At 43.7% G+C, this 25,455-nt stretch overlaps 1 protein-coding gene across 3 annotated transcripts in view; it reads left to right on the top strand.

Annotated features, from left to right (window-relative positions):
- The window catches only part of LOC108349059 (uncharacterized), a 50,564-nt gene extending 25,946 nt beyond the window's left edge, over positions 1-24,618 (top strand). Inside the window, exons 3-5 of one of the 3 annotated variants that reach the window (XR_001842457.3) lie at positions 18,193-18,594; positions 20,267-20,406; positions 24,222-24,618. The gene's annotated coding sequence lies outside the window, so the exon portion shown is untranslated. The remainder of the gene's footprint in view (positions 1-18,192; positions 18,595-20,266; positions 20,407-24,221) is intronic. The other 2 variants (XR_005497749.2, XR_010060811.1) reach the window with 2 other exon arrangements.
- The last annotated feature ends 837 nt before the right edge of the window (positions 24,619-25,455 follow it).

Here is a 25,455-nt window from a genome sequence, read left to right as displayed (position 1 = left end):
TGGGACAGTTACAGTTGCTAGAATTTTAGATTTCCGATCACTCACTCGCTGCTCTGTAGTTAAGGTGGGACTTCTTGTCACTTTAAATCCCTTTGTAATATCCATTTGCTGAGGGCTGCGTCCTAGCAGCTAAATAGTTTTTAGCCAGAAAGCCTTCAGATGTCCCAGGATGCCCATGTGGCCTCATACTGAGCCTGACGCCCAGGCCCCGTTTGTCTTTCTGCACTATCTACGAGATAAAGCTTTAGTGACTTTCTACCTAGACCTCCCTGTGACATTTGAAGCCCACAGGGTACAGCCAGAAGTTGCAAAGCTGAACCAGCTTGAGGGTGGGGCCTGTGAAGAAAGGCATGATGGGAAACTCGTGAGCATCACAGAGGTCCTGTGAGCCAGGCATTACCAACAGGTAGGACGCATTAGGACTTTCAGGGGCACTGGGTGGGTTTGCCAGTGTGGTCCTGTTTCCCATAAAAGTAAATGTATAAATAATTGTACCTTATGGCTATTGACAAACAAATGCCATTGTTATCTACCACAGTATTTCGTTTGTCTTGAAAAATGCATTGTTTTCTTCGTATTTGAAAAGAAACCATTTTCACGGGTACTCCAGAAGTTCTATGAGATGTTGACCACATACTGTACCAGATGTGTTAAGCTGACCATACAGCAACAAGCCAATGCCTATATCCTCAAGAGGACCTTGGGAAGCTGGATGGTTAGGAATAGGAGTTATTCTTTTACTCTAAGTGTTACATGTAACATGTTCCAAATGGGTGTGGTCCAGAAAGTGAGGGAGCTTAATTCTGCAGACAAATCCACATGTCAGTGTCTCACGATTAGCAATGATCTGTCTGCAAAGACTTTAGCTTTCCAAAGCAAAACTTAAAAGGTTGGTTTCAGAGAAAAAGACCGGAGAGTTTATAAACGTCGAGGTGTCGTGGCCTTTGGTCAGGATCCTGCTTCAGTTAACCACAAACTTGTGCAAAAGTCTTTCTTAGGCAAGTCATTTCATTCTGTTCTCTGACTTCCTTCTCTCTACAAGGTGGAATTGCAGTGGTCCCATGGAGAGGGTGAAATGAATGGTGTTTGCAAAGCCCTCTGTGCAATGCCTGCGATACTGGGTGTTTTCTGTGTTAGTTGCTATAATTGCCATTATAATTGCTATAATTATCATTATGAAGTTATCTCATTCGACAGATAGAGAAACTCAGGATTCTCCATCATTTTGCTGGGCAATCATTTTGCTAAGCCCAGACAGGTAGCTAAGGGGGGAAAAAGACGTCAGAGGTTAGAATTAAGCAATCATTTGTGAAGAGAAGGAGTGGGAGGGAACATAGAAGGTTCAAAGAAAATTGAAACATAGTAGTCATTTTTATCCTGCTGTATGTCCTGGGAATGACCTATGTCCTTTCCAGCATGTCCACACTTTATAAGCTACCTTCCTCTGGTGGCTTGACTGTCTTGGAAGCTATCAGGTCGACCACTGCTCGGTTTGTGTTCCAGGAAGCCTCTCATGGTAGCCCAATGTGTTGTCACAATGCTTACTTTAACATCACACTGTCCTATTATATGAACATATCATAGATGACTATAGTATGGGATAGAGAGGGGGGGCATTCACATAATCTTTGTCATCATGCACATGGCAACTCCTCTGTTTTCCTATCTCTGCTGACATCTTTCTGTGTCAATTTATAAATTCAGCCTCATTATAGGAACACGAACAGAAGGAAAACCGTAGTCTGTAGTAAGTCCGGTACCGGCTGCAGTTTCTGGTACCTACCGGAGTCAGAAAACATGGATGGGATACCACCAATCCTCACCTAACAAAGACTGCTGGGGGAGAACACAGACTGCATGAAGAAGAGATCAGAGACAGTAACAACAAGGGCAGTGGCGAGCTGAAAGGTTGGAACTCTATAACTCTACAGGTGGGGACTGTTTTCTGATGTTCCCTGGAGGAGAAATGGCTCCGTCACACGGCAGTGCCCACCACACTGTAACTAGAATGCCTAGCACCTGCCAGCTGATTCGTCACACCAGAAACAGGGTAGAGAAATCACCACCCAAGACGCAAAGGCAATGCGACCATTTTTTTTTTAATTTTTTCCATCTTTATTAAATTGGGTATTTCTTATTTACATTTCGAATGTTATTCCCTTTCCTGGTTTCCAGGCCAACATCCCCCTAATCCCTCCCCCTCCCCTTCTCTATGGGTGTTCCCCTCCCCATCCTCCCCCCATTACCGCCCTCCCCCCAACAATCACGTTCACTGGGAGGGGTTCAGTCTTGGCAGGACCAAGGGCTTCACCCTTCCATTGGTGCTCTTACTAGGCTATTCACTGCTACCTATGAGGTTGGAGCCCAGGGTCAGTCCATGTATAGTCTTTGGGTAGTGGCTTAGTCCCTGGAAGCTCTGGTTGCTTGGCATTGTTGTTCATATGGGGTCTCGAGCCCCTTAAAGCTCTTCTAGTCCTTTCTCTGAATCCTTCCACGGGGGTCCCGATCTCAGTTCAGTGGTTTGCTGCTGGCATTCGCCTATGTATTTGCTGTATTCTGGCTGTGTCTCTCAGGAGAGATCTACATCCGGTTCCTGTCGGCCTGCACTTCTTAGCTTCATCCATCTTATCTAGTTTGGTGGCTGTTTATGTATGGGTCACATGTGGGGCAGGCTCTGAGAGGCTCCTTCAGCCTCTATTCTAAACTTTGCCTCCCTATCCCCTCCTAAGGGTATTCTTGTTCCCCTTTTAAAGAAGGAGTGAAGCATCCACATTTTGGTCATCCTTCTTGAGTTTCATGTGTTCTGTGCATCTAGGGTAATTCAAGCATTTGGGCTAATAGCCACTTATCAATGAGTGCATACCATGTGTGTTTTTCTGTGATTGGGTTACCTCACTCAGGATGATATTTTCCAGTTCCATCCATTTGCCTATGAATTTCATAAAGTCATTGTTTTTGATAGCTGAGTAGTATTTCACTGTGTAGATGTACCACATTTTCTGTATCCATTGTTCTGTTGAAGGGCATCTGGGTTCTTTCCAGCTTCTGGCTATTATAAATAAGGCTGCTATGAACATAGTGGAGCATGTGTCTTTGTTATATGTTGGAGCATCTTTTGGGTATATGCCCAAGAGAGGTATAGCTGGGTCCTTATGTAGTGCTATGTCCAATTTTCTGAGGAACCTCCAGACTGATTTCCAGAGTGGTTGTACCAGTCTGCAATCCCATCAACAGTGGAGGAGTGTTCCTCTTTCTCCCCATCCTCGCTAGCATCTGCTGCAATGCGACCATTTTAATAGCACCAGCAATTGTGATAGCATTAATATTACTGTAATTTGATATTTTCAATTTTAAAAATAGTATACGTTACCACAGTGCAGCTACTGTCTTAATGGATAATGAAACGGAGTCTGACTGATTTACCTAAATTGTACATCTGTGTTTGGGGCCTTGAGTAATACATCTTAGATCGATGCTGTCTGCTGAACTCTTACAAACTCTTCAGCCTGACCACAACAATAACAAGTGTGGGCTAGGGAGGTGGGTCGGCAGGTTCTTGCCACCAAGGCTTACACCCTGACTAGGGATTGCCCTAGAACCTGCACGGTAGACAGAGAGAACCAACTCTGTAAATTATCCTCTGACTTCCACATGCTCGCCACTATATACACATGTGGTCCCCACAATGACAAAATAGAAATAAAACAACAATAACTGTATTCGTCGAGTTGCTCCTCTGTCTTTGGCCCCGTGCCAGTGACTTGACTCATGCTGTTTCCACGGTTCTGTCACGAGGTGGATGTTCTCAGCCCCTTAGGTAGTTGGAGAAACTCAGAGTCACAGAGACCTCGTGACTTCTTCCTGGTCCTGATGGTAGTAAGTTGAGTTCTCAGTGAAGGTCTGCTCAACGTCATGATGGGACAAGATCTTTGTGCCTGGTCCTTGCTGATGATCTGGATTTGAGTGGATATAATTTTAATCTTGAGTGAGTATCACCTGTGATACAGAAGTGCAGATTGCTGTAAACCAGAACCCTGTCAGGTTAGAAAGATGGGGCCATTTATACAAATGGGCTGAAAGGTAGACTTTTCGGAAATGGGGCTGAGGCAGAGAGAAGCGCAGCCCACCCCTCCTTACTGATTGCCATGCGACCTCAGGTGTGGGGCCCTGAGACTTTGAAGGTCTAGGCTGGACAGTATCATGCTTTTGTTTCCTCTGGAGATCAGAGTAGCCTTCAGGCTTAGCCCAACTTAGGACGCCATTAGTGCTTTGTCTCAGAATGGCTTTAGGGGTTCTTCACATTACTCTCTGCTGCCGGTCCTCTTGGGGGTTTCAATGTACACAGTGTTGGGCGTAAGCCTTTCTGCCCCTCAGTGAAAGATCAAGAATGTCAGGACTCAGAGACAAGCTGTGAATCGGTCTTTCATGCAGAGTACGGTTCACAAGGCCAGACCTCAGCCTTACCCCATTTCCAAGGCCTCATTCATTATGAGGATTTGCCTAGATGTGAAAATAGCTCTCAGTTCTCCCCCCAGCCCCTTTCCACATTGCCTTTGTGGGCCCGAATATCTCTGAAGATTGTGGGTTTGATAAATAAACAATAAACAATATTTTTTGAGAATCAAAAGTTCCTATGAACCTCCAGAGTGGAGTTCAGAGTTTTGAAGGACCCGGCACTGCCTGGCCTCAGGCCCATGGGGCTGTTGTGTCCTGAGTGTGACTCTCTGTTCGCTCCTGCTTTGTGGCAGCTGACACTGGAAAACACCTATCATCACCCCTGCAGTTGAGCGTTGATTAAACAGCCCATGACACTGTTTCCCTTATAGGCCACCTTAAAAGTACCCATGAGGCCTTGCTGTTCCCCCTGAATTAATCATATCCATTTTCAGGATGGTTCCTCTCTGCCACAGTCCTAAAAATATCTCCCCATTCTCCCCGTGTTTCACAATGGACATACATAACCACGGACACTTAAGCGGTTGCTTTCAGTTTGGTTCAGTTCTTTCAAAGAACTAGATAACTCGTCACCACTGTGTGACGAGTAGGGGATGAAGGAAATGACAGGTTTTATCTTTTATTCAGGTAGCCTAAATTTACATGAGACCACAAAGAGTTCCTGACAGGATGTTATTGATTGAATTTACCCAGCTGAGATGGGTCTTCCTGTCACGTCGGCGCGGGGCACCCTCTTCCTCCCATCCCAGCCTGTGAGTCAAATCTGAGATCTGATTCTCCCACTAAAATGGATGCTCCGGGCAGACACCTCAGGGCCATCGGTCATTCCCCAAGGGCTTCCTTGTCCCTATGCTTCCAGCAACAGCGTCCTCTCTTACTGGCTGACTGACGGAGGGAGGGAGGCTCAGTCACGGAATAACCATATTTATTGATCACCAGGTTTTCTCATGAAGCATTTACTTGCCTTAACCCCCAATAATCTGGAAACACACCTTTCTGAGGGGGGTGCTATTTTTAATCCTTCTTCTGTAGGTGAGGAAGTTTAGAGCCTGACTTGTGGTTTACCCGAGGAAAAGGGAAATCGGGCAAACCTTTCCCCGTACTTCCTGTCTTGCTTTCATTCAAGCCCCAAATGTTAGCGCTTGCCATCTTCCCAACAAATTATGCAGTGGGATTGGAGCTGGCAGTAGACAAAACCTCTAAACCTCTGCCCTTGTTTGAGGCTTATCCATCCCACTCCTGCCTTGCGGACTCTCCCCAGACACCTTTTATCTGCTTTCTAACCCTTTGAGACAATAGTTTCGGCCTTCTGTCCAGTTTGGTACACCCGAATTGTTCCCAGTTTTCTGTGTGATTTAATGTTCCCATTAGAGGCCCTGCCGTGATTATTGGAGATGTCTGTTTTTCCTATGAACCTCAGGAAGGCTGGTGTAGACGTGTGGACTGTCACTGATGGCAGAGTTACTGTGCTACGCATAGACATATACAGAGATGGGGAGGATGAAAAGGGGAGGGAAAGAGAGAAACATAGAGGAGGGGGGATTCATGGCAATTCACTGAGATTATTGGAATCAGTTGAAGACGATTTTTTTCCTGATAAAAGCATTATTAAAAAGTTGAATTTTTTTCCAACAGAAATAATCATGAACACAAATCAAGCCAATTCAGAAATAATCTTGAAGCCAATTCAGGCTTTCCTGATGAAGTTCGCAGTTTGAGAGGTGACTATCTGGCCCCCTCCCCTCAAAACTATGATCCTGTGCGCTTAAGAGGCCAGTCTAGGCTTAGTAAAACTTCGGCCTTTAAGGATAGCTTCTGGGTGTGGCAGTTGGGAGCAGCTAAGTTCACAGGTTGCTTGGCTCCCCCGTAACCCTCCTCATGTCAGGTGCGCAGGATGCATGAGCTCATTGGCTTGGCCTTCATCTGCCACATTGGAGTTCAACTCAGGATCCATTCAGTATGGAGACGAAGAGCTGTGAGTTTATGGTTTTGGTCATTTCTGTGTTATCTCATTACCTACTGGCATATCTTTCAGGGAAATTCCCTTTGGCCCTGTGTGTTGAGACCAGGAATAGCGACACAGATATTTGGGGCACAGGGTCTGTCTTCCTATTGATCTGTTTGATGGTCTCATCACAGGAGAGAGCTGAGGAGAAGCAAGGTTGGAGAGGAGTTGAAAGTTGGCGCATGTAAAATTCTTCCAGATCCTTCAGCCCAATGACAGGAAGTTGACTTTGATTTGCCCCAAAGCTGTCAATAATCCTAAAAATGCAGACGATATGCCATTAATAGATACAGATTCCTAACAGCTATTAAAAGGGAGAATTGTCTCTCAATTAAAATTATAAAATTATTATCACAGAAAGATAAAAAAATTGGAATAAATATCATGTGAGTATGTCAGAGAGTTAATGAATATATTGGGGCTAGAAGGCATAGTTCACAGTGGTTAAGACTGCTTACTGATTTTGTAGCCCAGAGGTTCTAAACCCTCCTAACACTGAGACCCTGTAATATAGTTCCTCGTGTTGTGGTGACCCCCAATCATAAAACTATTTCATTGCTACTTTATAACTATAATTTCACTACTGTTATGAGTCTTGATGTAAATATTTGATATGTGATCCAATGTGTGGGATTTCAACCCACACATTGAGAACCACTGTTGTAGAGAATCTATTCCCAGAGCCCACATGGTAGCTTACAACCATTTTGTAACTCCAGTACATGGGGATCCAGTGTTCTCTCCTGGCCTCTGCACATACCAGATACCCATGTGGTGCACTTATATACATACAGGCAAAACAACTGCACACATGAATTAGAAGTAAGCAAGTGTAAATATACATTATTATTTTGGAATGTGTTGCACTGTTTGCCAGAGTTTACAGTTTACAAATTTGTTGTGATTCATTTTCGAATCGTGAATAAATATTTACTTTCATACTTAATTTTATTTGCGACCTTGTGTGCTCCAAGGAGAGCCTCCAGATATGCTTCATTAAGGTCTGACCCCTACCTTCCTCAGGTAACATTTAGTGTTAAATGAAATATGGGGTGTCCAGGTGTCCCTCACTAGCCTGGGCTTTCCCCCCAAATCTCTAGGCCATAAAGAAAGATTTTTCACTGTCAGATATTTGGTGTACCTGTCTCCTAGCCCCTGGCATATGGTAGTTTCTTTTCTCTTTGACTAGATCAGGACAAATCAGCAGTGAGATATCACCAGGAGCTTAGAGGCTTCCCTATGCGTAGTTCATCTTTTTACTCATGTCATGAACACTTCACCATCTACTTACTTTAATAGTCTGTCCCCCTTGCTCCCTTTGGGTTTGGACAGTCAATGAGGTCAGAGAAACAGCTTTGTGGACTGTGACCATTGCTCTATAGATTCAAGAGTGCCAGGCACCGTTTCTGCTCACGACCTCTTGTTCAGAATTAGCGGGATCATCTCACCCAAGGAGACTGAGAGATTATGAACGCACGAGTATTATCACTCCACCCTGGACCTCGCTAGCCATGCAAATGAAGATGGCAAGCTTTTGGGAGATAGGAACAGCTTCACGAGGGGATTGCCATTGTTGCTCAATGTGTGTTTTGTAACTGAATGGGCTCCTGTGCTTTGGTAGAAAGGGAGAAGGGCTGTGGGTCTGGATAACTGGGTTTGTGTCTCTCTCAGAACACTGCTTATCACTCCTGAGACACGGTTTCTGAGCACCGATTTTATTAACCGTAGAAGAGGGCTCATAACAGCATCTGCCTTGCTCTGGCACTGCTTGTTTTCAGGTGAGATCAGAGGCAGAGTTTGCTGTGCTCAGTCAGATGCTATACAAGTGGAAGTTCCAACCTTTTCTTCTTTGGCCCAGTCTTGTTGGATGCTCTGATGGAAAGACTAAGTGACAACTAGTCAAGATGACATGCTGCCTTTGCCTGCCTATGAAAAGGATAAAGATGCTGATGTTGCTGTCACTAGGAGACCATACAACCTTGTCAGTCAGTCTTTTTCCAGAGACTATTATTTGGGGTGGGATGGGACACACCCTGATACATGTATGGAGCTCAAAGGACAAGTTCCAGGAGAACTCAGATTGCCATGCTTGGACACTAGAGTCCACACGTAACACTATTCTACCACACCAACCCAGAATACATTATTTGTAGGGCACTCTGATCCATCCTGGGCTTTGGAAGAACCTCTCCCAGAATGCATGCAGTGGACAGACAGTCTAATGTTCTTACATATTGTAGTGGAACCCATGATTTGTGGGAAAGCTAACTTCATTCCTAAGGAGAAGTCAAGTGAGTTTGAGATCATTTCTTTAAGTCCTTAAGGGTGACAGTACTCTGAAAAGCTGAGGCTTTCTGTAGGGGTTTGAATTCTAAGAGCTTAAGATCCTGGGGTTTTGCGCATAGGGCACATGCTAAACTGTGGAGTGGGAGGGGCTACCTGAGAGAGGTGGGTTTGAGCAGACATCTGGAAGTCTACATTGAGGTGAGAGGCTGGCAAGAGTACTTGACTCACTCCCCTCAACCCCCATTTCTTGTTCCTGTGGCCTCTGAAGACCAAAGCAGCCTTGTAGGTAAGTCTTCTGGGAAGGCAAGGCCCCGCTGAAGCAAAGAGCAAAGCAAAACAAAAGAAAACAAAACAAATAACCAAGGCAACAGAAGGCGTGGGCTGAGAAAACTTGGAAGTAGTATCCAATAGGCCCGAAGCCCTAGACATTCTAGAGGCCAGAGACATCTTCCTGGGATGAATGATATGAATGTGGTGTTTGGGGATTTCCACTTTCCAACACATGAGTTCCCAATGGCTGCAAACCTGAATCCTTGCATTCGGTCATTCCTCTCTTATATTTAGAAGTCAAACACTCCCAAAGACCCTGGAGTCATCTGTGTGACCTTGAAACTATCTATCTGAGAAGAAGGCAGGAAGTAGAGGATGCCCATGGTGTCAGATAAGAGAAGTCATTGTGGAAAGGAGCTAACGGGCAGGGTTACTCTCAGTGAGTACTCAGTGAGTACTGCCTACATATGGTCAACTGATATCTGTTCTGATCGGTTGATTTCAATATTCTCCTGACAACCTTGGCCCTATATCCGTACCATTGCTTGACAACAGGAAGTATCATAGATCTCTTCTCCAAACATGGCTCACCATAGAGCCAAGGGGACAGGAAAAGAAAGGACTGTCCTGGAATGGCAGATGGTTCTTCCCAACGGGACTATCATCAACCAGAAGCAACTGGGTTGACTTTGATGATCAAACTGTAATTCGTCATCAGCATCATTTCATATCAATCTAGAGCAAAGAAGAGAGTGCATATTTTAGCATGCAGACCCCCAAACTGCAGCATCAGGAAACACTGCATCTGAACATCGTGGATGTCAATGTCTAATGCCTCTCAACGGCTCTCGTCCTGTCCTTCATTTGTGGATGATGCTGTGTTGCCCCAGTGGAGTCTGACTTACAGGCTGACACTTACCTTCTACTTTGTAGGGATTAAGAAAAGCTGATCAAGAGACCCAGTGACAGACAAGAGGCCTGGTCATATGTTTCTTTCACATGAATTAAAATCAGATCTTGACTTGATTTCAAACAGGAAAAAAATATCAAATACAAGAGTCAAACCCAAACTAAGCCAACTAAGAAAACAAGAAGAGAGGCTGGAAGAAAAGGAATGAAAAGAGTAAAGGTAAAAGCAAAGGGAAAGGAAAGGCGAGAGACAAGCGCATTATTGCCGTGGGCGTGGCCATGTCAAGGGCCGCACTGCTTCATGGGAATGACAGGGCTTTTCATTGGGTCAGGCTTAGAGAAATAACAAGGCTTCCTCCTGCCCCAGTTCAAACATTAACAGTGTGTGCCCAAAGTATCAACCCAGGATGACTGCAACCAAGACTGAGCCACTGCAGACACCTCCTAGTGAGATGAGCTAGCCAGTCTCAAACTCAAATCTACCTCCTCATTCCTGCCTCAGAGAATAAGCAGGCTGAGTCTCTAGGCTGTTCTTGGTGCATTGTAGTGGGTAGGTCTGATGCTGCTTTTAGTTTAATGCCAAATACTGGTTCCTCAAGATGTGATTGCCCCTGACCAGCAGATCCTCATATACCCAAGTGACACACCCAATGGCCTTGTTCCCCAAGGTATCCCTGATTGGTCAATAAAGATGCCTACAGCCAATAGCCAGGCAAAATTGAGATAGGTGGGGTGAGAGGTCCCTGGGCTTGGGGGTCTGGGGAAAATGACAAGAGATAGAGATAGAGATAGAGATAGAGATAGAGATAGAGATAGAGAGAGAGAGAGAGAGAGAGAGAGAGAGAGAGAGAGAGAGAGAGAGAGAGAGGTGGAGAGAGGAGAAGACACAATGGAACAAGAATCTTGAACAGCATCTTGAGGGCTAGCCAGTCTAAGTTAAGTACAGCCCAGATAAAACGTGGAAATTATAAGTCAAGGTTACTGATGGGGAAATAGATTCTAATTGCTTAGAGGGTAGATATCTGCCCAGCACTAGTGCCAATTAAAGGTTATTATAAATAATAAAAGCTATGTGTCCTTTATCTGAGAACTGAATGATCAAAGGCGACATACAAGCTGCCTATTGAGAATAAATAATTTCCACAACAGTGTATCTGCACCAGGTTGCACAGTTCACCTCATCCCAGTCTTCTGTATGTGTTTCTGTCATGTGTTCATTCCCTTTGTGCCAGTTAGATCAGTCCCTAAACCATGTAGATCAGGTGGATGCCTGTGTTTTAACACAGAGCCAGTAAAAAGAGCAGAAAATACTCTTCTAGAAAAGGAATCATTCAACATGTCTGAACACAAAATTTTAGAAGTTTTAAAGGTAGACATTTCCATTTATAAAACCAATTGGCAGACTTAAAGGGATGTAAGGAGCAGCCTTTATGAAGAAATGATATGCCCCTTAAAAATGTTTCCTTTGCTTGGATGGGATAGGATTAGGGTACCAGAAATTTCTGATTAAGGATCTCAACACATAATTGGTCTAGAGATGGGTGTGCGGTCACCGAAGAACCCATGTCTTAAAAGCTTGGCCAAAGCCAAGCCAAAGCACTACTAGGTCATGTCCCATTTGTGTGTGTGTGGGGGGGGTCACATCAGATAGCCCACATATCAGATATTTGCATTATGATTCATAACAGTAGCAAAATTACGGTTATGAAATAGCACAAAGTAATTTTATGGTTGGAGGTCACCACAGCATGAGGGACTGTATTAAAGAAGGGGTCACAGCATTAGGGGGGTTGAGAACCACTGCTTTAGCAGAGAAGGCCAAACACTGGGCTTAGATAGTAGGAAGTAAGTCTTTGAAAGGGATTCAAGCCACAAGGTGAGCAGTTAACTTTTCCCCAGGCCTCACACTGTGGTGAGCTACCTGACCACAGGCCCAGAAGAACAGGACCAATGAATTGCTCATGAGCTCCAGAAGTGGAAGTTCAAATAAACCTGGCTCTGAAGTAATAAGCACAGGTCTACATCACAGTAATGCCAGCAGAAACAAAATCTCACCAGTTGGGGATATGCACCTCATGCAGAAACAAGGGACATTGTTAACATTGCTGTGTGTGCTAGCATTCGTGGAGAAGGATGACTGTCTCCCTGACGAAGATTCTGAACACCAGGAAATATTTGTATGGCCAATTTGGGGTTTGGGACACTTCAAAGTGAGAAGGGACAAGAAAAATGCAACAGCTAGATTGGCTTTTACAAGCATCTTAGGCCAGTACTGTGTCAGATCACCTTTAATTAAACTCACCTCTATTTGGATTTTCAAACGGCTGTAGACTTTCAGATAGTAGCTAGGAAAAGAGAGGCAGACCTGATAACATGGGGCTTTCACTGGTGGGCAAGGGAGACAGTCTAACTAGTTTCCTAATAGTTCTACAAAATTCTACAGCTTGAGAAGTGGTCAGGGAATTTACCTCTCCAGGGATAGCTTTTTGACAGTGTCTATGGGGATCAGGGTGGTTTTCTAATCCATGTAGAATTAGAGTTACCTGTTGATATATAAGTCCCTGGGATAGGAAAAATAATATATTATTATATATAAATATGTAAACTACTGCCATATCATATAAATAATTTTAGTAAAAACATAAAAACCATGGAGTCATATGGTCTAATCAGTTGTCAATAACATCCAGGATGATAAGAAGTGATACATATTTGATGTTATGTAGTCAGTGCTTGAGAAAATTCTTTGTCACCTCCAGGCTCCATGGCTTCCTATGCAAGTTCAAGAACTACTTCTCTTCCCAGGCATAAATGAGGCATCTGTCACACATCCCTTCTCTAAGGTCTGAGGGAACATTGCAGAGGAAGGGGTGAAAACAGTGTAAGGCCCAGTGGAAGGAGTGGTGTAGAAAGTTGACTCGGAAGTATGACATGATTGCTGCTTTCTTAAACTCAAAGCAGTTGAGAATGCCTACAGAGGACTGGACCTGTCAATAGTTTGTCACAGAAGGAGGAGGGACTCACAAGTTCCTATCCCTTTATAAGGATATGTAGGCAGATAGTGATTGATGCAGGAGGAAGAGACATTTCCTTCAGTAGTGTAGCTATTGATAAGGTGCACATGCTCCTGTGCTGAAATATCCACCCAGACAGAGTGCTCCCAAAAGCCCAATGAAACACACAGACACACACACACACACACACAGACACACACACACACACATAAACACACAGACACACACAAAACACACACACATAAACACACAGACACACACACACACACAAAACACACAGACACACACACACACAAACATACACAAAACACACACACATAAACACACAGACACACACAAAACACACAAAACACACACACATAAACACACAGACACACAGACACACACAAACGCACACAGAGACACAGACACACACAAAACACACACACATAAACACACAGACACACAGACACACACACAAAACACACACACACACAAAACACACAGACACACACATAAACACACAGACACACACAAACACACACAAAACACACACACATAAACACACAGACACACAGACACACACAAACACACACAAAACACACACACATAAACACACAGACACACACACACAAACACACACAAAACACACAGACACACACAAAACACACACATAAACACACAGACACATACACACACAAACACACACAAACACACAGAGACACGGACACACATAGACTCACACACTGACATACACAGAGACATGGACACACACACACACAAACACACACAAAACACACAGACACAGACACACAAACACACACAAAACACACACACATAAACACACAGACACACACATACACACACAAACACACACAGAGACACAGACACACATAGACTCACACACTGACATACACAGAGACATGGACACACACACACACACACACACACACACACGCACACACACTTTACACAGACACAAGCAAAAACCAATGGGGTAGTTGGTAAGAGGGAGGGCATTACTGGGAGTGGAAAGAGACAAGAAAGGGTAATTATGAATATGATCAAGATACATTATCTGCATATATGAAAATGTCACAGTGAAGCCCATCATTGCCTACAGTGAACATATGCTAAGGAAAACATTCCAGAAGAATGACTTCTCCGTGTCCATTACTGTCAAGTGTACTGTTCCTGAGTAAGTCACATCGGCCATAAAGAAGAGGTGAAAGTACATTATTACTCATGTTTTAGCTCCTGGTGCCTGTGTGTGCCGAATCTCTGTGGGAAGATCGTGCTTCAGACCCACGACTACCACTTGCCTAGTCTGGTGCTGCCCTGGAACAATAGCTTCCAAGTACTTTATTGTTGTTACTGTGCTGCTCTGTTGATGGTCATGAATGCACCTAGGCAGAAAAATGGAAATGATAATTCATTTTCCTCTCATGTTAAGCTTACTATCAACACCATGAACTATGAGCTACCAGTGCAGAATAATATATATTTTCAATCATGTCTTCTCTGGGATGTTTTGGGTTACACCATTGCATTTCTCCTAGTGATCACTTTCAGTGTTAACAGTGGGAGAAGATCCTCAGAGCCCATTAAGAAGAGTTTTCTCATTCCTGAGAAAACCAGCCTGGGAAAATGATAAGGAAACATCCATCACAAAGATCCAAGGCCAGACTTGAGCAAGTCTTCAAACACCTTAGAGTTGGAGGTCATTCCTGACCAGCTAATGTGACAAGAAGCCTGTCATGAGTGGGGATGGGGAAAGAGTATATTAGACTAAAAGCAGCAATGAGAGAGAGAGAGAGAGAGAGAGAGAGAGAGAGAGAGAGAGAGAGAGAGAGAGAGAGACTCCAGTAGTCTAGGCATCTATAGGTGCAATTCAACACTTCCTAGGAACACTGAGACACATAAGGTCAGGTCAAAGCTCAGGCAAACAGTGAATCCAGATCCCCGAAGAACCTTATGTCCTATGTGAATGAGACAAATCAAAGTGTCAGCACCACTCAGAGTCCAGTGGTCTAACCTGTTTATAGACACCTGTTTGCAACAAGGCCAGGTTATAGGCCTAGGCAATCATAGAGGTACAAGGGCCAGGTTTATTTTTTAAGGCAACTGGTTAACCTCACAGTGGGTCAGATGATTGGAAAGTGCCTTTAAGAGGATCAGTGGGGGAGGGACAGAGTCCACGCCATTCACTAGTAGAGGATCCTAAGACCCAAATGGCGTATTGGTATTAGGAGATCTGTCTTTTCTGATATGGCAAGTAAATTTGGAAGCCCTGGAGGTGCTGTGTATGGACCATCAGACTTATCTTGGAGCTGGGGATGCTTCAGCCCTTCACTCAGCAAAGAAAGAGTCTGCCTGCATGAATGGCACAATTTTTCAAATGATACCAGCAACCAGGAAGTATATGCATGTGTACATGCCCTCATTCACCTGTGTGTATACATGAGACATTTATATAGAAATGCATATAAGTACATATAGCTAACACAGTAACATAATTTATATTCTATGTGTTCTAAATGTACAAAACAGTTTAGATACTAATATCTCTCACATCCTGCATTTCCTCCAATTTGTAGAAGCACATCGTCTTGCTCATTTGTTTACGTAGTTCTCTTTCATTCATGAAACCTGTTTATTATGGAGCAAACACATTTACATGTTTCTTATCCAAATAAGTCACTTGATTTTGTGAAATTTGGAAATCTTTTTTCGTTTAATCTTGTTCATCTAACTTGATTTTTCCTTCCAGTTTACAGGGCTTCTTGTTATATTTTTGAGAGAAAACTTAACAAAGAAAAACTTGAGCAAATAAAGGAAATGAAAACCCCAATGGCTATTGTGTAAGAATAGAATTGTATCATTACCCATGAAATATTCTTTCCTATAAACAAAATGAGGAACCAGACTAAGAAGCCTTAAGTACATTTAAATCTGCTGAAGCATTGGAAACTTCAGCCATGATCCATCACGGTCTATGTTTAGGAGGTAACTCTTTCTCATTCTACACGTTCACTAGCATTTTAAGAAGTGACACAAGAGTAGCCGTTACGCTTTGTGGCTTCTAAACTCAGTGTCAACAGCAAGACGTAGTCGGAAATACCTTGTATGAGTAACAGTCATATCACAGGTTGAATGAGGGAAAGTAGAGAGATTCGATAGACCTCATGGTAAAGCATGATAATACCATCTGTCACATTGTGAGGTTGACCAGATGTCTCAGTGGGAGACACATATACCTTAGCTGTAAGAGGGTTGGGAACCCCTTTCTAGGTATTGTATATAGTCTCTGGTCCAATCTGCAACACCTTGAATGTGTATGTCAACCCCTTGTTGAATCAGTTGTGACTGCATCAAGGTACAGCATCTCCTGTTACTGCCTCTTACCAGTTGCCCTTCTCCTGAGCACACACAGTTCAGCAAGCCTCCTGCATACACAGATCTTAACACCTCGGTTTTCAGGGCTACCTGACTGAAGCGACTATCCAGCTATACAGACAGAGAACAATGTTCATAGCTGTTTAGTTAGACTGGAACATTGGCTTGAATACAGGGTAAAATGAGACAGATATGTAGAAAGGACTCACTTTGTTGGGTGAAAGGGCAAAATTCAAGGGTCATAGGGCAAGTGGAAGAGAGGGATAATAAGCACCAAGGCAGAAATGGCTCATTTATGTAAAATTACCATAACGTCCTTCCTGGTTTCTCGGAGACACCACTGCAAATAATGGAATGCAGCATGCATGTTGGGAACTGTCTCTTCAGATGCAAATGCCATCACCGCGGACAACGTCCTTAGTTGTTTTACTCAAAAATCAAGAAGTTGAGTGGACTGTCTGTCCGAGCAACCTCCACATACATTTTCAAACCAGCTGCTAGAAGTTAATTCTACCAGCTCTTTCTCAGTGGCACTCATTCCTCTTAGTGGGAAATCTACTATGTAGTAAGGGTAGGTGGGTTACCTCAAGCCTCACCACTCAGCCAGATGGAAGTGAAGAAACCGAGGGTTGGCTAGAACAAGGGACTTACCTAGGGATGAAACAGTGGAGATGCTATTTGATTCCACATTTCTCTAGCTTGGAAGCTCCAACCATGCAGGTCAGATGAGCTGGTCTCAAGGAGCCCATGATCTGGGCCTCGTGCTCTGGGGACCTGACTCACAGGCCTGTGTAGTGACCAAAACATGTGCTTATTAATCCTCTTAAGTCATCTCTTCAAACTGAAGTAGCCATTCAACAGCTCAACCGTTGACCCGGGCTATTTCCTCTTTAATAGCAATGATAATCACAAAAGTACTTCTACTTTTAGAGTTCATGGGCCCTTTCATATGTCATGGGTCCAGCTTGCAAGAGAGTGCAGCTCGCAGCACAGGGCACCACCACACAAAATCTGAGACACATGTATACATTTCCTTTCACCTCAGAAAGGGCAGGGCCAAGCCTTGTGTATTCACTCTTCCAGGATATATATGTATCCTGTTGTGTTAAAATGTGTTTCTTTAAGTCACTTGTCTGAGCAACTGAGAAAGACTGAGTCTTTCTGGAAATGTTTAACCCCCTTCTTGTGTGTGTGTGTGTGTGTGTGTGTGTGTGTGCATACCTCCATGTATATGTGTGTGTGTGTGTGTATATATATATATATCTGTGTGAGTTTATCTCTGTGTGTGTCTGTGTGTGTATCTATGTATGTATCTCTGAGTACATATATGTGTGAAAGTATATCTCACTGTGTATTTCTCTGTATGTATCTATGTGTGTATCTCTCTGTGTATATATGTGTATATCTCTGTGTTTATATTATATATACACACACATATTTGTGTCTCTCTGTCTTTCTCTCTCTCTCTCTCTCTCTCTCTCTCTCTCTCTGTATGTGTGTATTCACATATACATGTAGAGTCCAGAGCATCCTTCAGTGTCATTCCTCATAAGGTATTCACCGTTTTCTATGTATATAAGGTATTGTTAACATATTTATCTCCACTTACCTGTCCTATCCCTGTCCACTCTGACTGGCCCTCTTTTTCCTTTCCCCAAAAGTTCTCCTCCTATCTTCTTGTCTTTGTGTGTGTTCCTATTTTCATGCCTTCATGACCTCTGTGTGTGTGTGTGTATGTGTGTATGTGTGTATGTGTGTATGTGTGTATGTGTGTATGTGTGTCTGAGCATGTCTTGTGCAACCCAGCACAGCTAGTATAAAAGCCAGTGACTGTTGACTGCTCAGCTCTCAATAGAACATCTCTGTCATCCTCTCCAGGGTCCAGAGAACATTGTGGGACAGGTGACAGGAAGTTGTAAGAGCCGGAGGATGGGGAAGATCACTATGACACTATGACATACTGTCTTCTGGATACGACACAGCTGCGGCAAACAGGATCAAACCTTGTTTTGACACATGATCTTTCACTTGGCTCCGAGGCTCACAGATTAGACCAGGCTAGCTGGCCAACAAGCTCTAGGGATCCACCCATCCCACCCTCTCCTGCTCTGGGGTTGCAAAGAACACCTGGTTTGACATGTGGATGCTGGAGAGCAAACTTAGGGCCTCATCCTTGCTCAGCAAGCACTGGATCAACTCAGTTCTTGTCCCAGCCCCTTTCTCTGACCTTGGGTGAACTGAAAGACTCTGGAAATATACCCAGATTGAAAGATTCACCAGGTGAGGAGTAAAATTGGCACATTGGAAGTTATTAAAGACAAGGTCGACCCTATGTAACTTGCTTGGTAGACTTCAGTGCTTGGCAGAGTGTAACTGGCTATAATTATCTCTAATTACCATTCTGCTCTGGTATTTGCTCTTTTTTTTTAAATATTAAAACTTGATCTTTTCCCTTTATATCATCTAGAGGGCCCCTTCTCAAAACTCCCTAGGACTGTCACTTAAAGCTGATTTCCATGGGCCAGTGGCAAAAGAACACAGGTTCAGTGCTTGGGTTTTCTGTGTTCTTGTGTGCCTGGGATCTCTGTGCCCTTATCTGTGTTTCTTGACATTCCTCACCTCCCTGATGCCATTCAACAGAGAAAGGATTTCTAAGCACTGTATATTTTGGCTGGCCCCTGGCTTTGCAATATACCTCACGCTTGTTAGCATGACTATCCTGCTGGAGAAAAGACTTGACTATGGGGGACCAGCCCATCACTGGGATGCAGAGTAGCCAGAGGTGAGCTAGCAAGAGGAGAGGCAGAGCAAAAGACAGGAGTGTACCCAAGGCAATGTTCCTCTTGGGGCTTAGTTAGGCACGGCACTTCTCTGTTGAAACTTCCTCTTTTTTTTTCCTCCGTGTAAGTGAACTGTGTGAAGGAAAAATGACCTCACACATTATTCTGCTTTCCACGAAGTAAGAGATCGTGGTGGAAAATTTACGAGGAAATCCATTCGATTTCTGTACTTCTCTTAGTGTAGGATTTTCAGTATGACTCAGTCCCAAGACTGTCATGGCTAAGTCGGTCCTTATTTTCCTCATATGTTTTTCCAGACCCTTTATTTAGCAGCTTGCTAAATATAATACCTCCTCACCATTTGTTTAAAAAAAAAAAACAACAGGGGTTTGGGGATTTAGCTCAGTGGTAGAGCGCTTGCCTAGGAAGCGTAAGGCCCTGGGTTCAGTCCCCAGCTCCGAAAAAAAAGAACCAAAAAAAAAAAAAAAAAACAGATTAAGGAAGAGACCGGAAGTGATGATGAGATTCCCTGACTACACCCAGTAAGCTATCAGCTGAGAGATGGGGCAGGGTGAGAAGGTGGTTTTAGAGAGTAGAGCTTTCCCCACCTCTCATAGGAATCTTGACCTTTAGAGCAGCAGCCTGCACACCATATCCCAACCAAGTTTTTGTTTTTCAGTGGCCCGTGGACTGAAGACGGTTTTTGCATTTCTATAGGGTTTAAAACAAAAAGTCAAAACACACGTAACATTCTCTGACAGCCAGCCAATTTATGTAAAAGCCTCATTTTGGTGTTCATGAATACAGTGAGTTGTACTGGAATGTAGCCACACCCACTTGCTTCTGGATCGTCACTTCCGGCGATGTTCAGGGTGCTGTCATGGAAGAGGCAGGTGGCTGCAACAGAAACTCAAAAACACTAAAATAGTTTATGCTATAGTAACCACACGACCAACAGTGCCTAGAATGTGCAAGGTGGTAGAAACGGAGAGTTTACTGACCGTTGAAGCAGAAGATTTGGTGGTGGGAATAGGGAGCAAGAGGGGCAGTTAAGTGAGTAACAAACGTCAGGTGGTTTGAGTCTAGCCTAGGGCCGCTGTCCTTGACACAGGCAGAAAGAGGGTTGAGCAGGGAACAGTGCTATAGGCAGGACTCGACTTGTCTCACTGCAGGTCCTCTCTGAATCCTTAAAGACAAAAGAAGATCCTTGTGAGAGACTCTTTCAGGGGCTCATCTCCCCTGCTTCTGTAAGCAACTGTATTTCAACTCATCGGGCCACCAAATGAATAAACAAATAAAGAAAGAAGAGAAGGTAATAGAGGATGAGTGTGATGAAATATATTGTATTGTTATATTTATTTCATTATACATATGAAGAAATACAATGTAGCCTTTTGTTATAAGAAAGGGCAATGAGACCTAGATTCCTGAGTTTCTGGAAATCCTGAGAACTGATTTGCATAGGATCAATGCCGAGGTCTCCTCCAATCTCTGGTACAGAGCTCACCTATGTATGGCTTAAGCCACAATGCCTGGTAAGAGCCCTAAGTGGAGAGAGACTGGGAGGGGAGAACGGGAAGATGCCTAGGGCTGGGCACAGTTTCCCTTAACACTTCCCGTCTGTCACTCTGAGGTCACAGCACACTGGCCTTATGATGTCAGAGGCCCCTGAAGTCACAGCTGATTCCAAAAGCTAGGGAATTATTGCAGTGGCAGATTTGACAAACTAAAATACAGGAGGCTCGTAAAATTTGTATTTCAGATACTTCCCAGTTCTTGGCACACGTATGTCTGATGTAATACCTCAACTTATCTTCACAAAGCACACCTCAAAAAGATACGTTAAATCTGTTTATGATTGGGGCTGGGGAGATGGATTTGAGGTTAAAAGTATGTACTGCTCTCCCAGAGGAGGCTCACAAACTCCAGCTTCAGGAAGTCTGACTCTCTCTTCAGGTATCTGTGGGCAACTGTGTGAACACACTCGTGCGCTCGTGCACACACATGCACGCACGCATGCGCGCGCGCACACACAAACTTTTTAAAAATAAATCTTAAAAACAAAACCATCTATTGCTTCTGGAAATTAAAAAATATATACAGAGAGGTTTTATGTTCACAGCAAACTTGAAAGGAAAGCACAGATATATGATCTCTCTGCTAACCTCTATAACCCTTATCTAACTTATACCCATAGTTGGATGTACATAGACTTATTATGAATACCGCCTCCCATTCCCCCCGCCCCCCCCCACACATACACACACCAGAGTGGCCCATTGGCTGTAGTTCTAACTACAATGATACATCACAATCACCCAAAGGTCATAGTTCACCACAGGGCTCATCACTGCTGGCGTACATTCCGTGGGTTTGATCAAGTAGATGACAACAGGTATCTGCCATTTCGGTGTCAAACAGTAGACTCACCAGCATGACTTCCACCCACTTCACCTCTGCCCAAAATGCATGGGACTCGCTGTTCTTCACAGTCACCGAATACTTTTTCCTGTTCCCAAATATCATTGGATGCAAGTCACAACTCGGAAACCGGCTCCTTCCTATTGGTGACATGCATTAAAACTTCTTTCTTATTTCCCTCTGGCCCAGCAATTACTTTCTTTTTGGAGCTGAATAATACCCCTATTGTCTGTCTGTACCTCAGTTTATCTGTTCCAATTTCCCTTTTACTACAGAGTGGAAACTGAAGGATCTTTAATTACATGAAAGAATTCCCCTGTCTACATTTTCTGTTTCTTTTAAAAAACTTCCTCCTTTTTGTTTCTCAGTTAAATATTTTTCAAGAATTTCTCTATGTAGTATTTTGATAATACTTCACTTGTCCATTTGAAAGCATTGTTCTGAGAAGAGGCCCTCTGGGATTTACCAGATAGGGGCCTCTCCAATAGGGGCAACCCCCCAAGTGGTTAAGATTCCTTGAACAGAAAACAATTTAGGTTAGGACACTGGAAAGAGGGATTATCCTTCAAAGTAAAACATTACCACATTTCTACAGGACTCAAAATTACAGTGCAGACGGCTGTCTAAAATACAGTGTTCTAAAGACTGTTTCTGGGGAGAAATACTTAGAACCCAGCACATAAAAGGGTAAGCCCTAAGACGTGCAACAGCCGTAGTCTCTGTGTGCACATGACACCCTATGGTATGATCATGTAATAAAAAAGGGGAGCCAACCCATAATGCTAACAGGATACTGGCTGCTTTTTATGCATATTTTAATATTAATAAATTATTACTGTGATAATTTTATATGTGTACATGATGCATTCTAATTACTCCTTCTGCACATGTCTCTCCTTGCCCTCCATCCCTCTCAACATCTCTCTTTACTTTCCAGTTTGGCTATTATATATGAAACTATTATAAACATTTCTGCATGTGTGCACGTATGCATGCATACGTGTGTGTGTGTGTGTGTGTGTGTGTGTGTGTGTGTGTGTGTGTGTAGATTTTCCAACTCTTTTGGCTGATACAAAGGACTGGATTGGAGGGTCCTTTGGTGAGAGTGTGATTAACTTAGTAATAAACCAACAAACTCTTCCTGAGTGTGTCTGTAGCATTTTGCATTCTCAGTAGCAGTGAAGCCTAGCCCTCCTTGCCAAACACAGCCAGTGAGCAGAGTCAGTGTTCCAGGTCGATACATTGTAGTGCCTCCTTGACACTTCTCTGCTGATAGCCAAGAGAATATTTCACATACTTATTTGAAACACACACTTGCAGGGCATCCTACACAGTATCTGGTAACCTGCAAAGGGGCAGTTAAAACAGTACCCTTTCTTTGTCTCTTCTTTCCTTTGTACTCCTGTTTCTTTGATTCCAGTACTATGCCTTTCAAAGATACTTGCGACTTTTCATGAGACCGGCATCTCACCTTGCAGAGGAGACAAATCACAATCAGATTCATTTCACTATATTCTGTTATCCATCCCCACATCACCAGAGGCCAGAAATAAAGGAGTAGCAAGAAGGTGGGGCTCTTTCCTCCGTGTGGCAGAAATTACAAAGGCTTCCAAGACTATCTCATATTCAGGCTGGGTTTGGCAGTGAGAGCAGACATTTTTTCAGATCGGGCAAGGGAAGGTGAGTCAGGAAGAGGGAGGAAGAGGTGCCAGGTTGGGAATGGGAATTCTGCATTTGGGAATGGTGAGATGGGCTGCTCACGGTGTCTGCGGGATGATTGGCAGTTGATAAAGAATGAGTCTAAGGCTAGACTTAGAAATTAAGCTTGGTGTTTCTGTAGAAGTGGCCTGGAACTAAGGATGTCCTAACCTACAGGGCAGATGGTTCACAACTCCAGGATCTTGACCAAGCCTCTGCATTAGAGCTGAAGCATTCATTCTTGTTTTGCACCTCTTTCTTCGGGTTAACCTCATGCTATAGACTTGGCCGTGGTCTGAAAGAAGTCTTATAGGGATATTTAGTATGCAGTTCCTTTGTTTAAACGGGTGATAAGAAGAAACCCACAGACAGCATAGGCCCAAGGTTGGAACTGTCTTTAACCTTGAGGCTGTAACTAGTTTTAAGAGATGTAAAGCATGGCAAATACAGAGGTGAATGCTCGCAGCAAACCATTGAACTGAGAATGAGGTCCCCATTACAGGAGTTAGAGAAAGGATTGAAGGGGCTGAAGGGGTTTGCAACCCCATAAGAACAAAAATGCCAACCAGTCAGAGCTCCCAGAGACTAAACCACCATCCAAAGAGTACACATGGATAGACCCACGGCTCCATCTGCATATGTAGCAGAGGATGGCCACCAATGGGAGGAGAAGCCCTTGGTTCTGCAGGGCTTGACCCCCCCATTGTAAGGGAATATCAGGGCAGGGAGGCTGGAAGGAGTGGGTGCGTGGGTGGGGGAACGCCCCATAGAAGCAGGGGGAGGGGAGTTGGGATAGGGGGTTTATGGATGGGAAACCGGGAAAGGGGATAACATTTGAAATGTAAATAAAAAATATCCAATTAAAAACTGTATATAAAAAAAAGAGATGTAAAGAAGTCTGGTGCTGGTCAAGCTTATCCCATTCACTTCAACATCATGCATGTATGATACCTTTCATAAGAAAAAGCAATAAATAACAGCCATAACATCTTTTGTTTGCTTTCTCAGATCCTTCCTCCACACTTGCCATCCTGCTGGGTGTCTGTCCTAGCTAGCTGTTACTGTCACCTTGACACAGCCTAGAGTCACCTGAGAATGGAGTCTGACTGACCTGTGGACACATCTGTGAGGATTGCCTTGATTGGTAACTGGCAGAGGCGGGCCTAGTCCACTGTGGGTAGCATCATTCCCTAGGTCAAGTGGTCCTGGGCCTAGCCCACTGTGGGTAGCATCATTCCCTAGGTCAAGTGGTCCTGGGCTATAGAAGAAAGCTAGCTAAGGGTAATCAATGAGTGACCCACCCAGCAAGCAGCATTTCTACATGGTTTCTGCTTCAAGTTACTGCCCTGACTTCCCTCAATGATGGCCTATCACCTGTAAACCAAATAAATATATTTTTTCCCTAGTCTGATTTTAGTCTGAGTGTTTTTAATCACAGAAACAGGATGGAGAAATGAGAATGACCCCTAAGAAGGATAATTCCAATGGATAACCTTGGCCTCACCTTGAAGTATAGAGAGACCATGTCCCTGCAGAGTCACTGCAAGCTGGCTAGGCTGTTCCCTTCTACAGAAAGTCAGCTGCTATGGGATCCTTTCGCTAGCATCAGGTGTGTTCTATACTTCCAGGAAGTCTCTCCTCTCTCCTACCCACGCTTTAGACTAATAGCCCCTAAGTCTTGCTTGGGGCATGTAGTCTTTGCTAACGGTTACTTACACATTGATAAACAGTCATTTCTTTAAACTCTTTACAGCCTCCCTGTTTGAGTGCACCCTTGTTTCTCCATGGGAGTCTGACCAGCACAAGCAAGTGTTATATTGATCACTCATTTGATGATTAATGCAAGGAGAGCTCGTATGTTGCTGGGTCGTGTGTCCATCAGATGACTACTCTGCAAGAGAACACACTGGGGTTGGAAATAAAGTGTAATTTTGATTTAGTTAATTTCTTTATAGAGTATCATGCTTAACAAAGCATGATTTATCAGATTTATTTATATTTTATATTTATATTTGCTGGTTCAAATATAATGATCAAGAATATGAGCTCTCATGTCAGAGAAGTCTAGTTTGGAGTCTGAGCTCTTTTTTTTTGTGGTTATGGGATAATGTTATCTCATTAGGCCTTATCTTTAGTATGAAGGGGATAACACTTTTCCCATAGGTTAAATGAGAGAGTGGGAAACACATAGCTGGTTGCTTTGTACAGAACAGGCTTCTTCTAAGTGATGCTTTCAGGCTGT

This window comes from Rattus norvegicus, chromosome 20, assembly GCF_036323735.1.
Source record: "Rattus norvegicus strain BN/NHsdMcwi chromosome 20, GRCr8, whole genome shotgun sequence".
NCBI classification, from domain to species: domain Eukaryota; kingdom Metazoa; phylum Chordata; class Mammalia; order Rodentia; family Muridae; genus Rattus; species Rattus norvegicus.
Note: the sequence above shows the minus strand (reverse complement) of the source record. Positions and strands in the feature narration are given on the sequence as shown.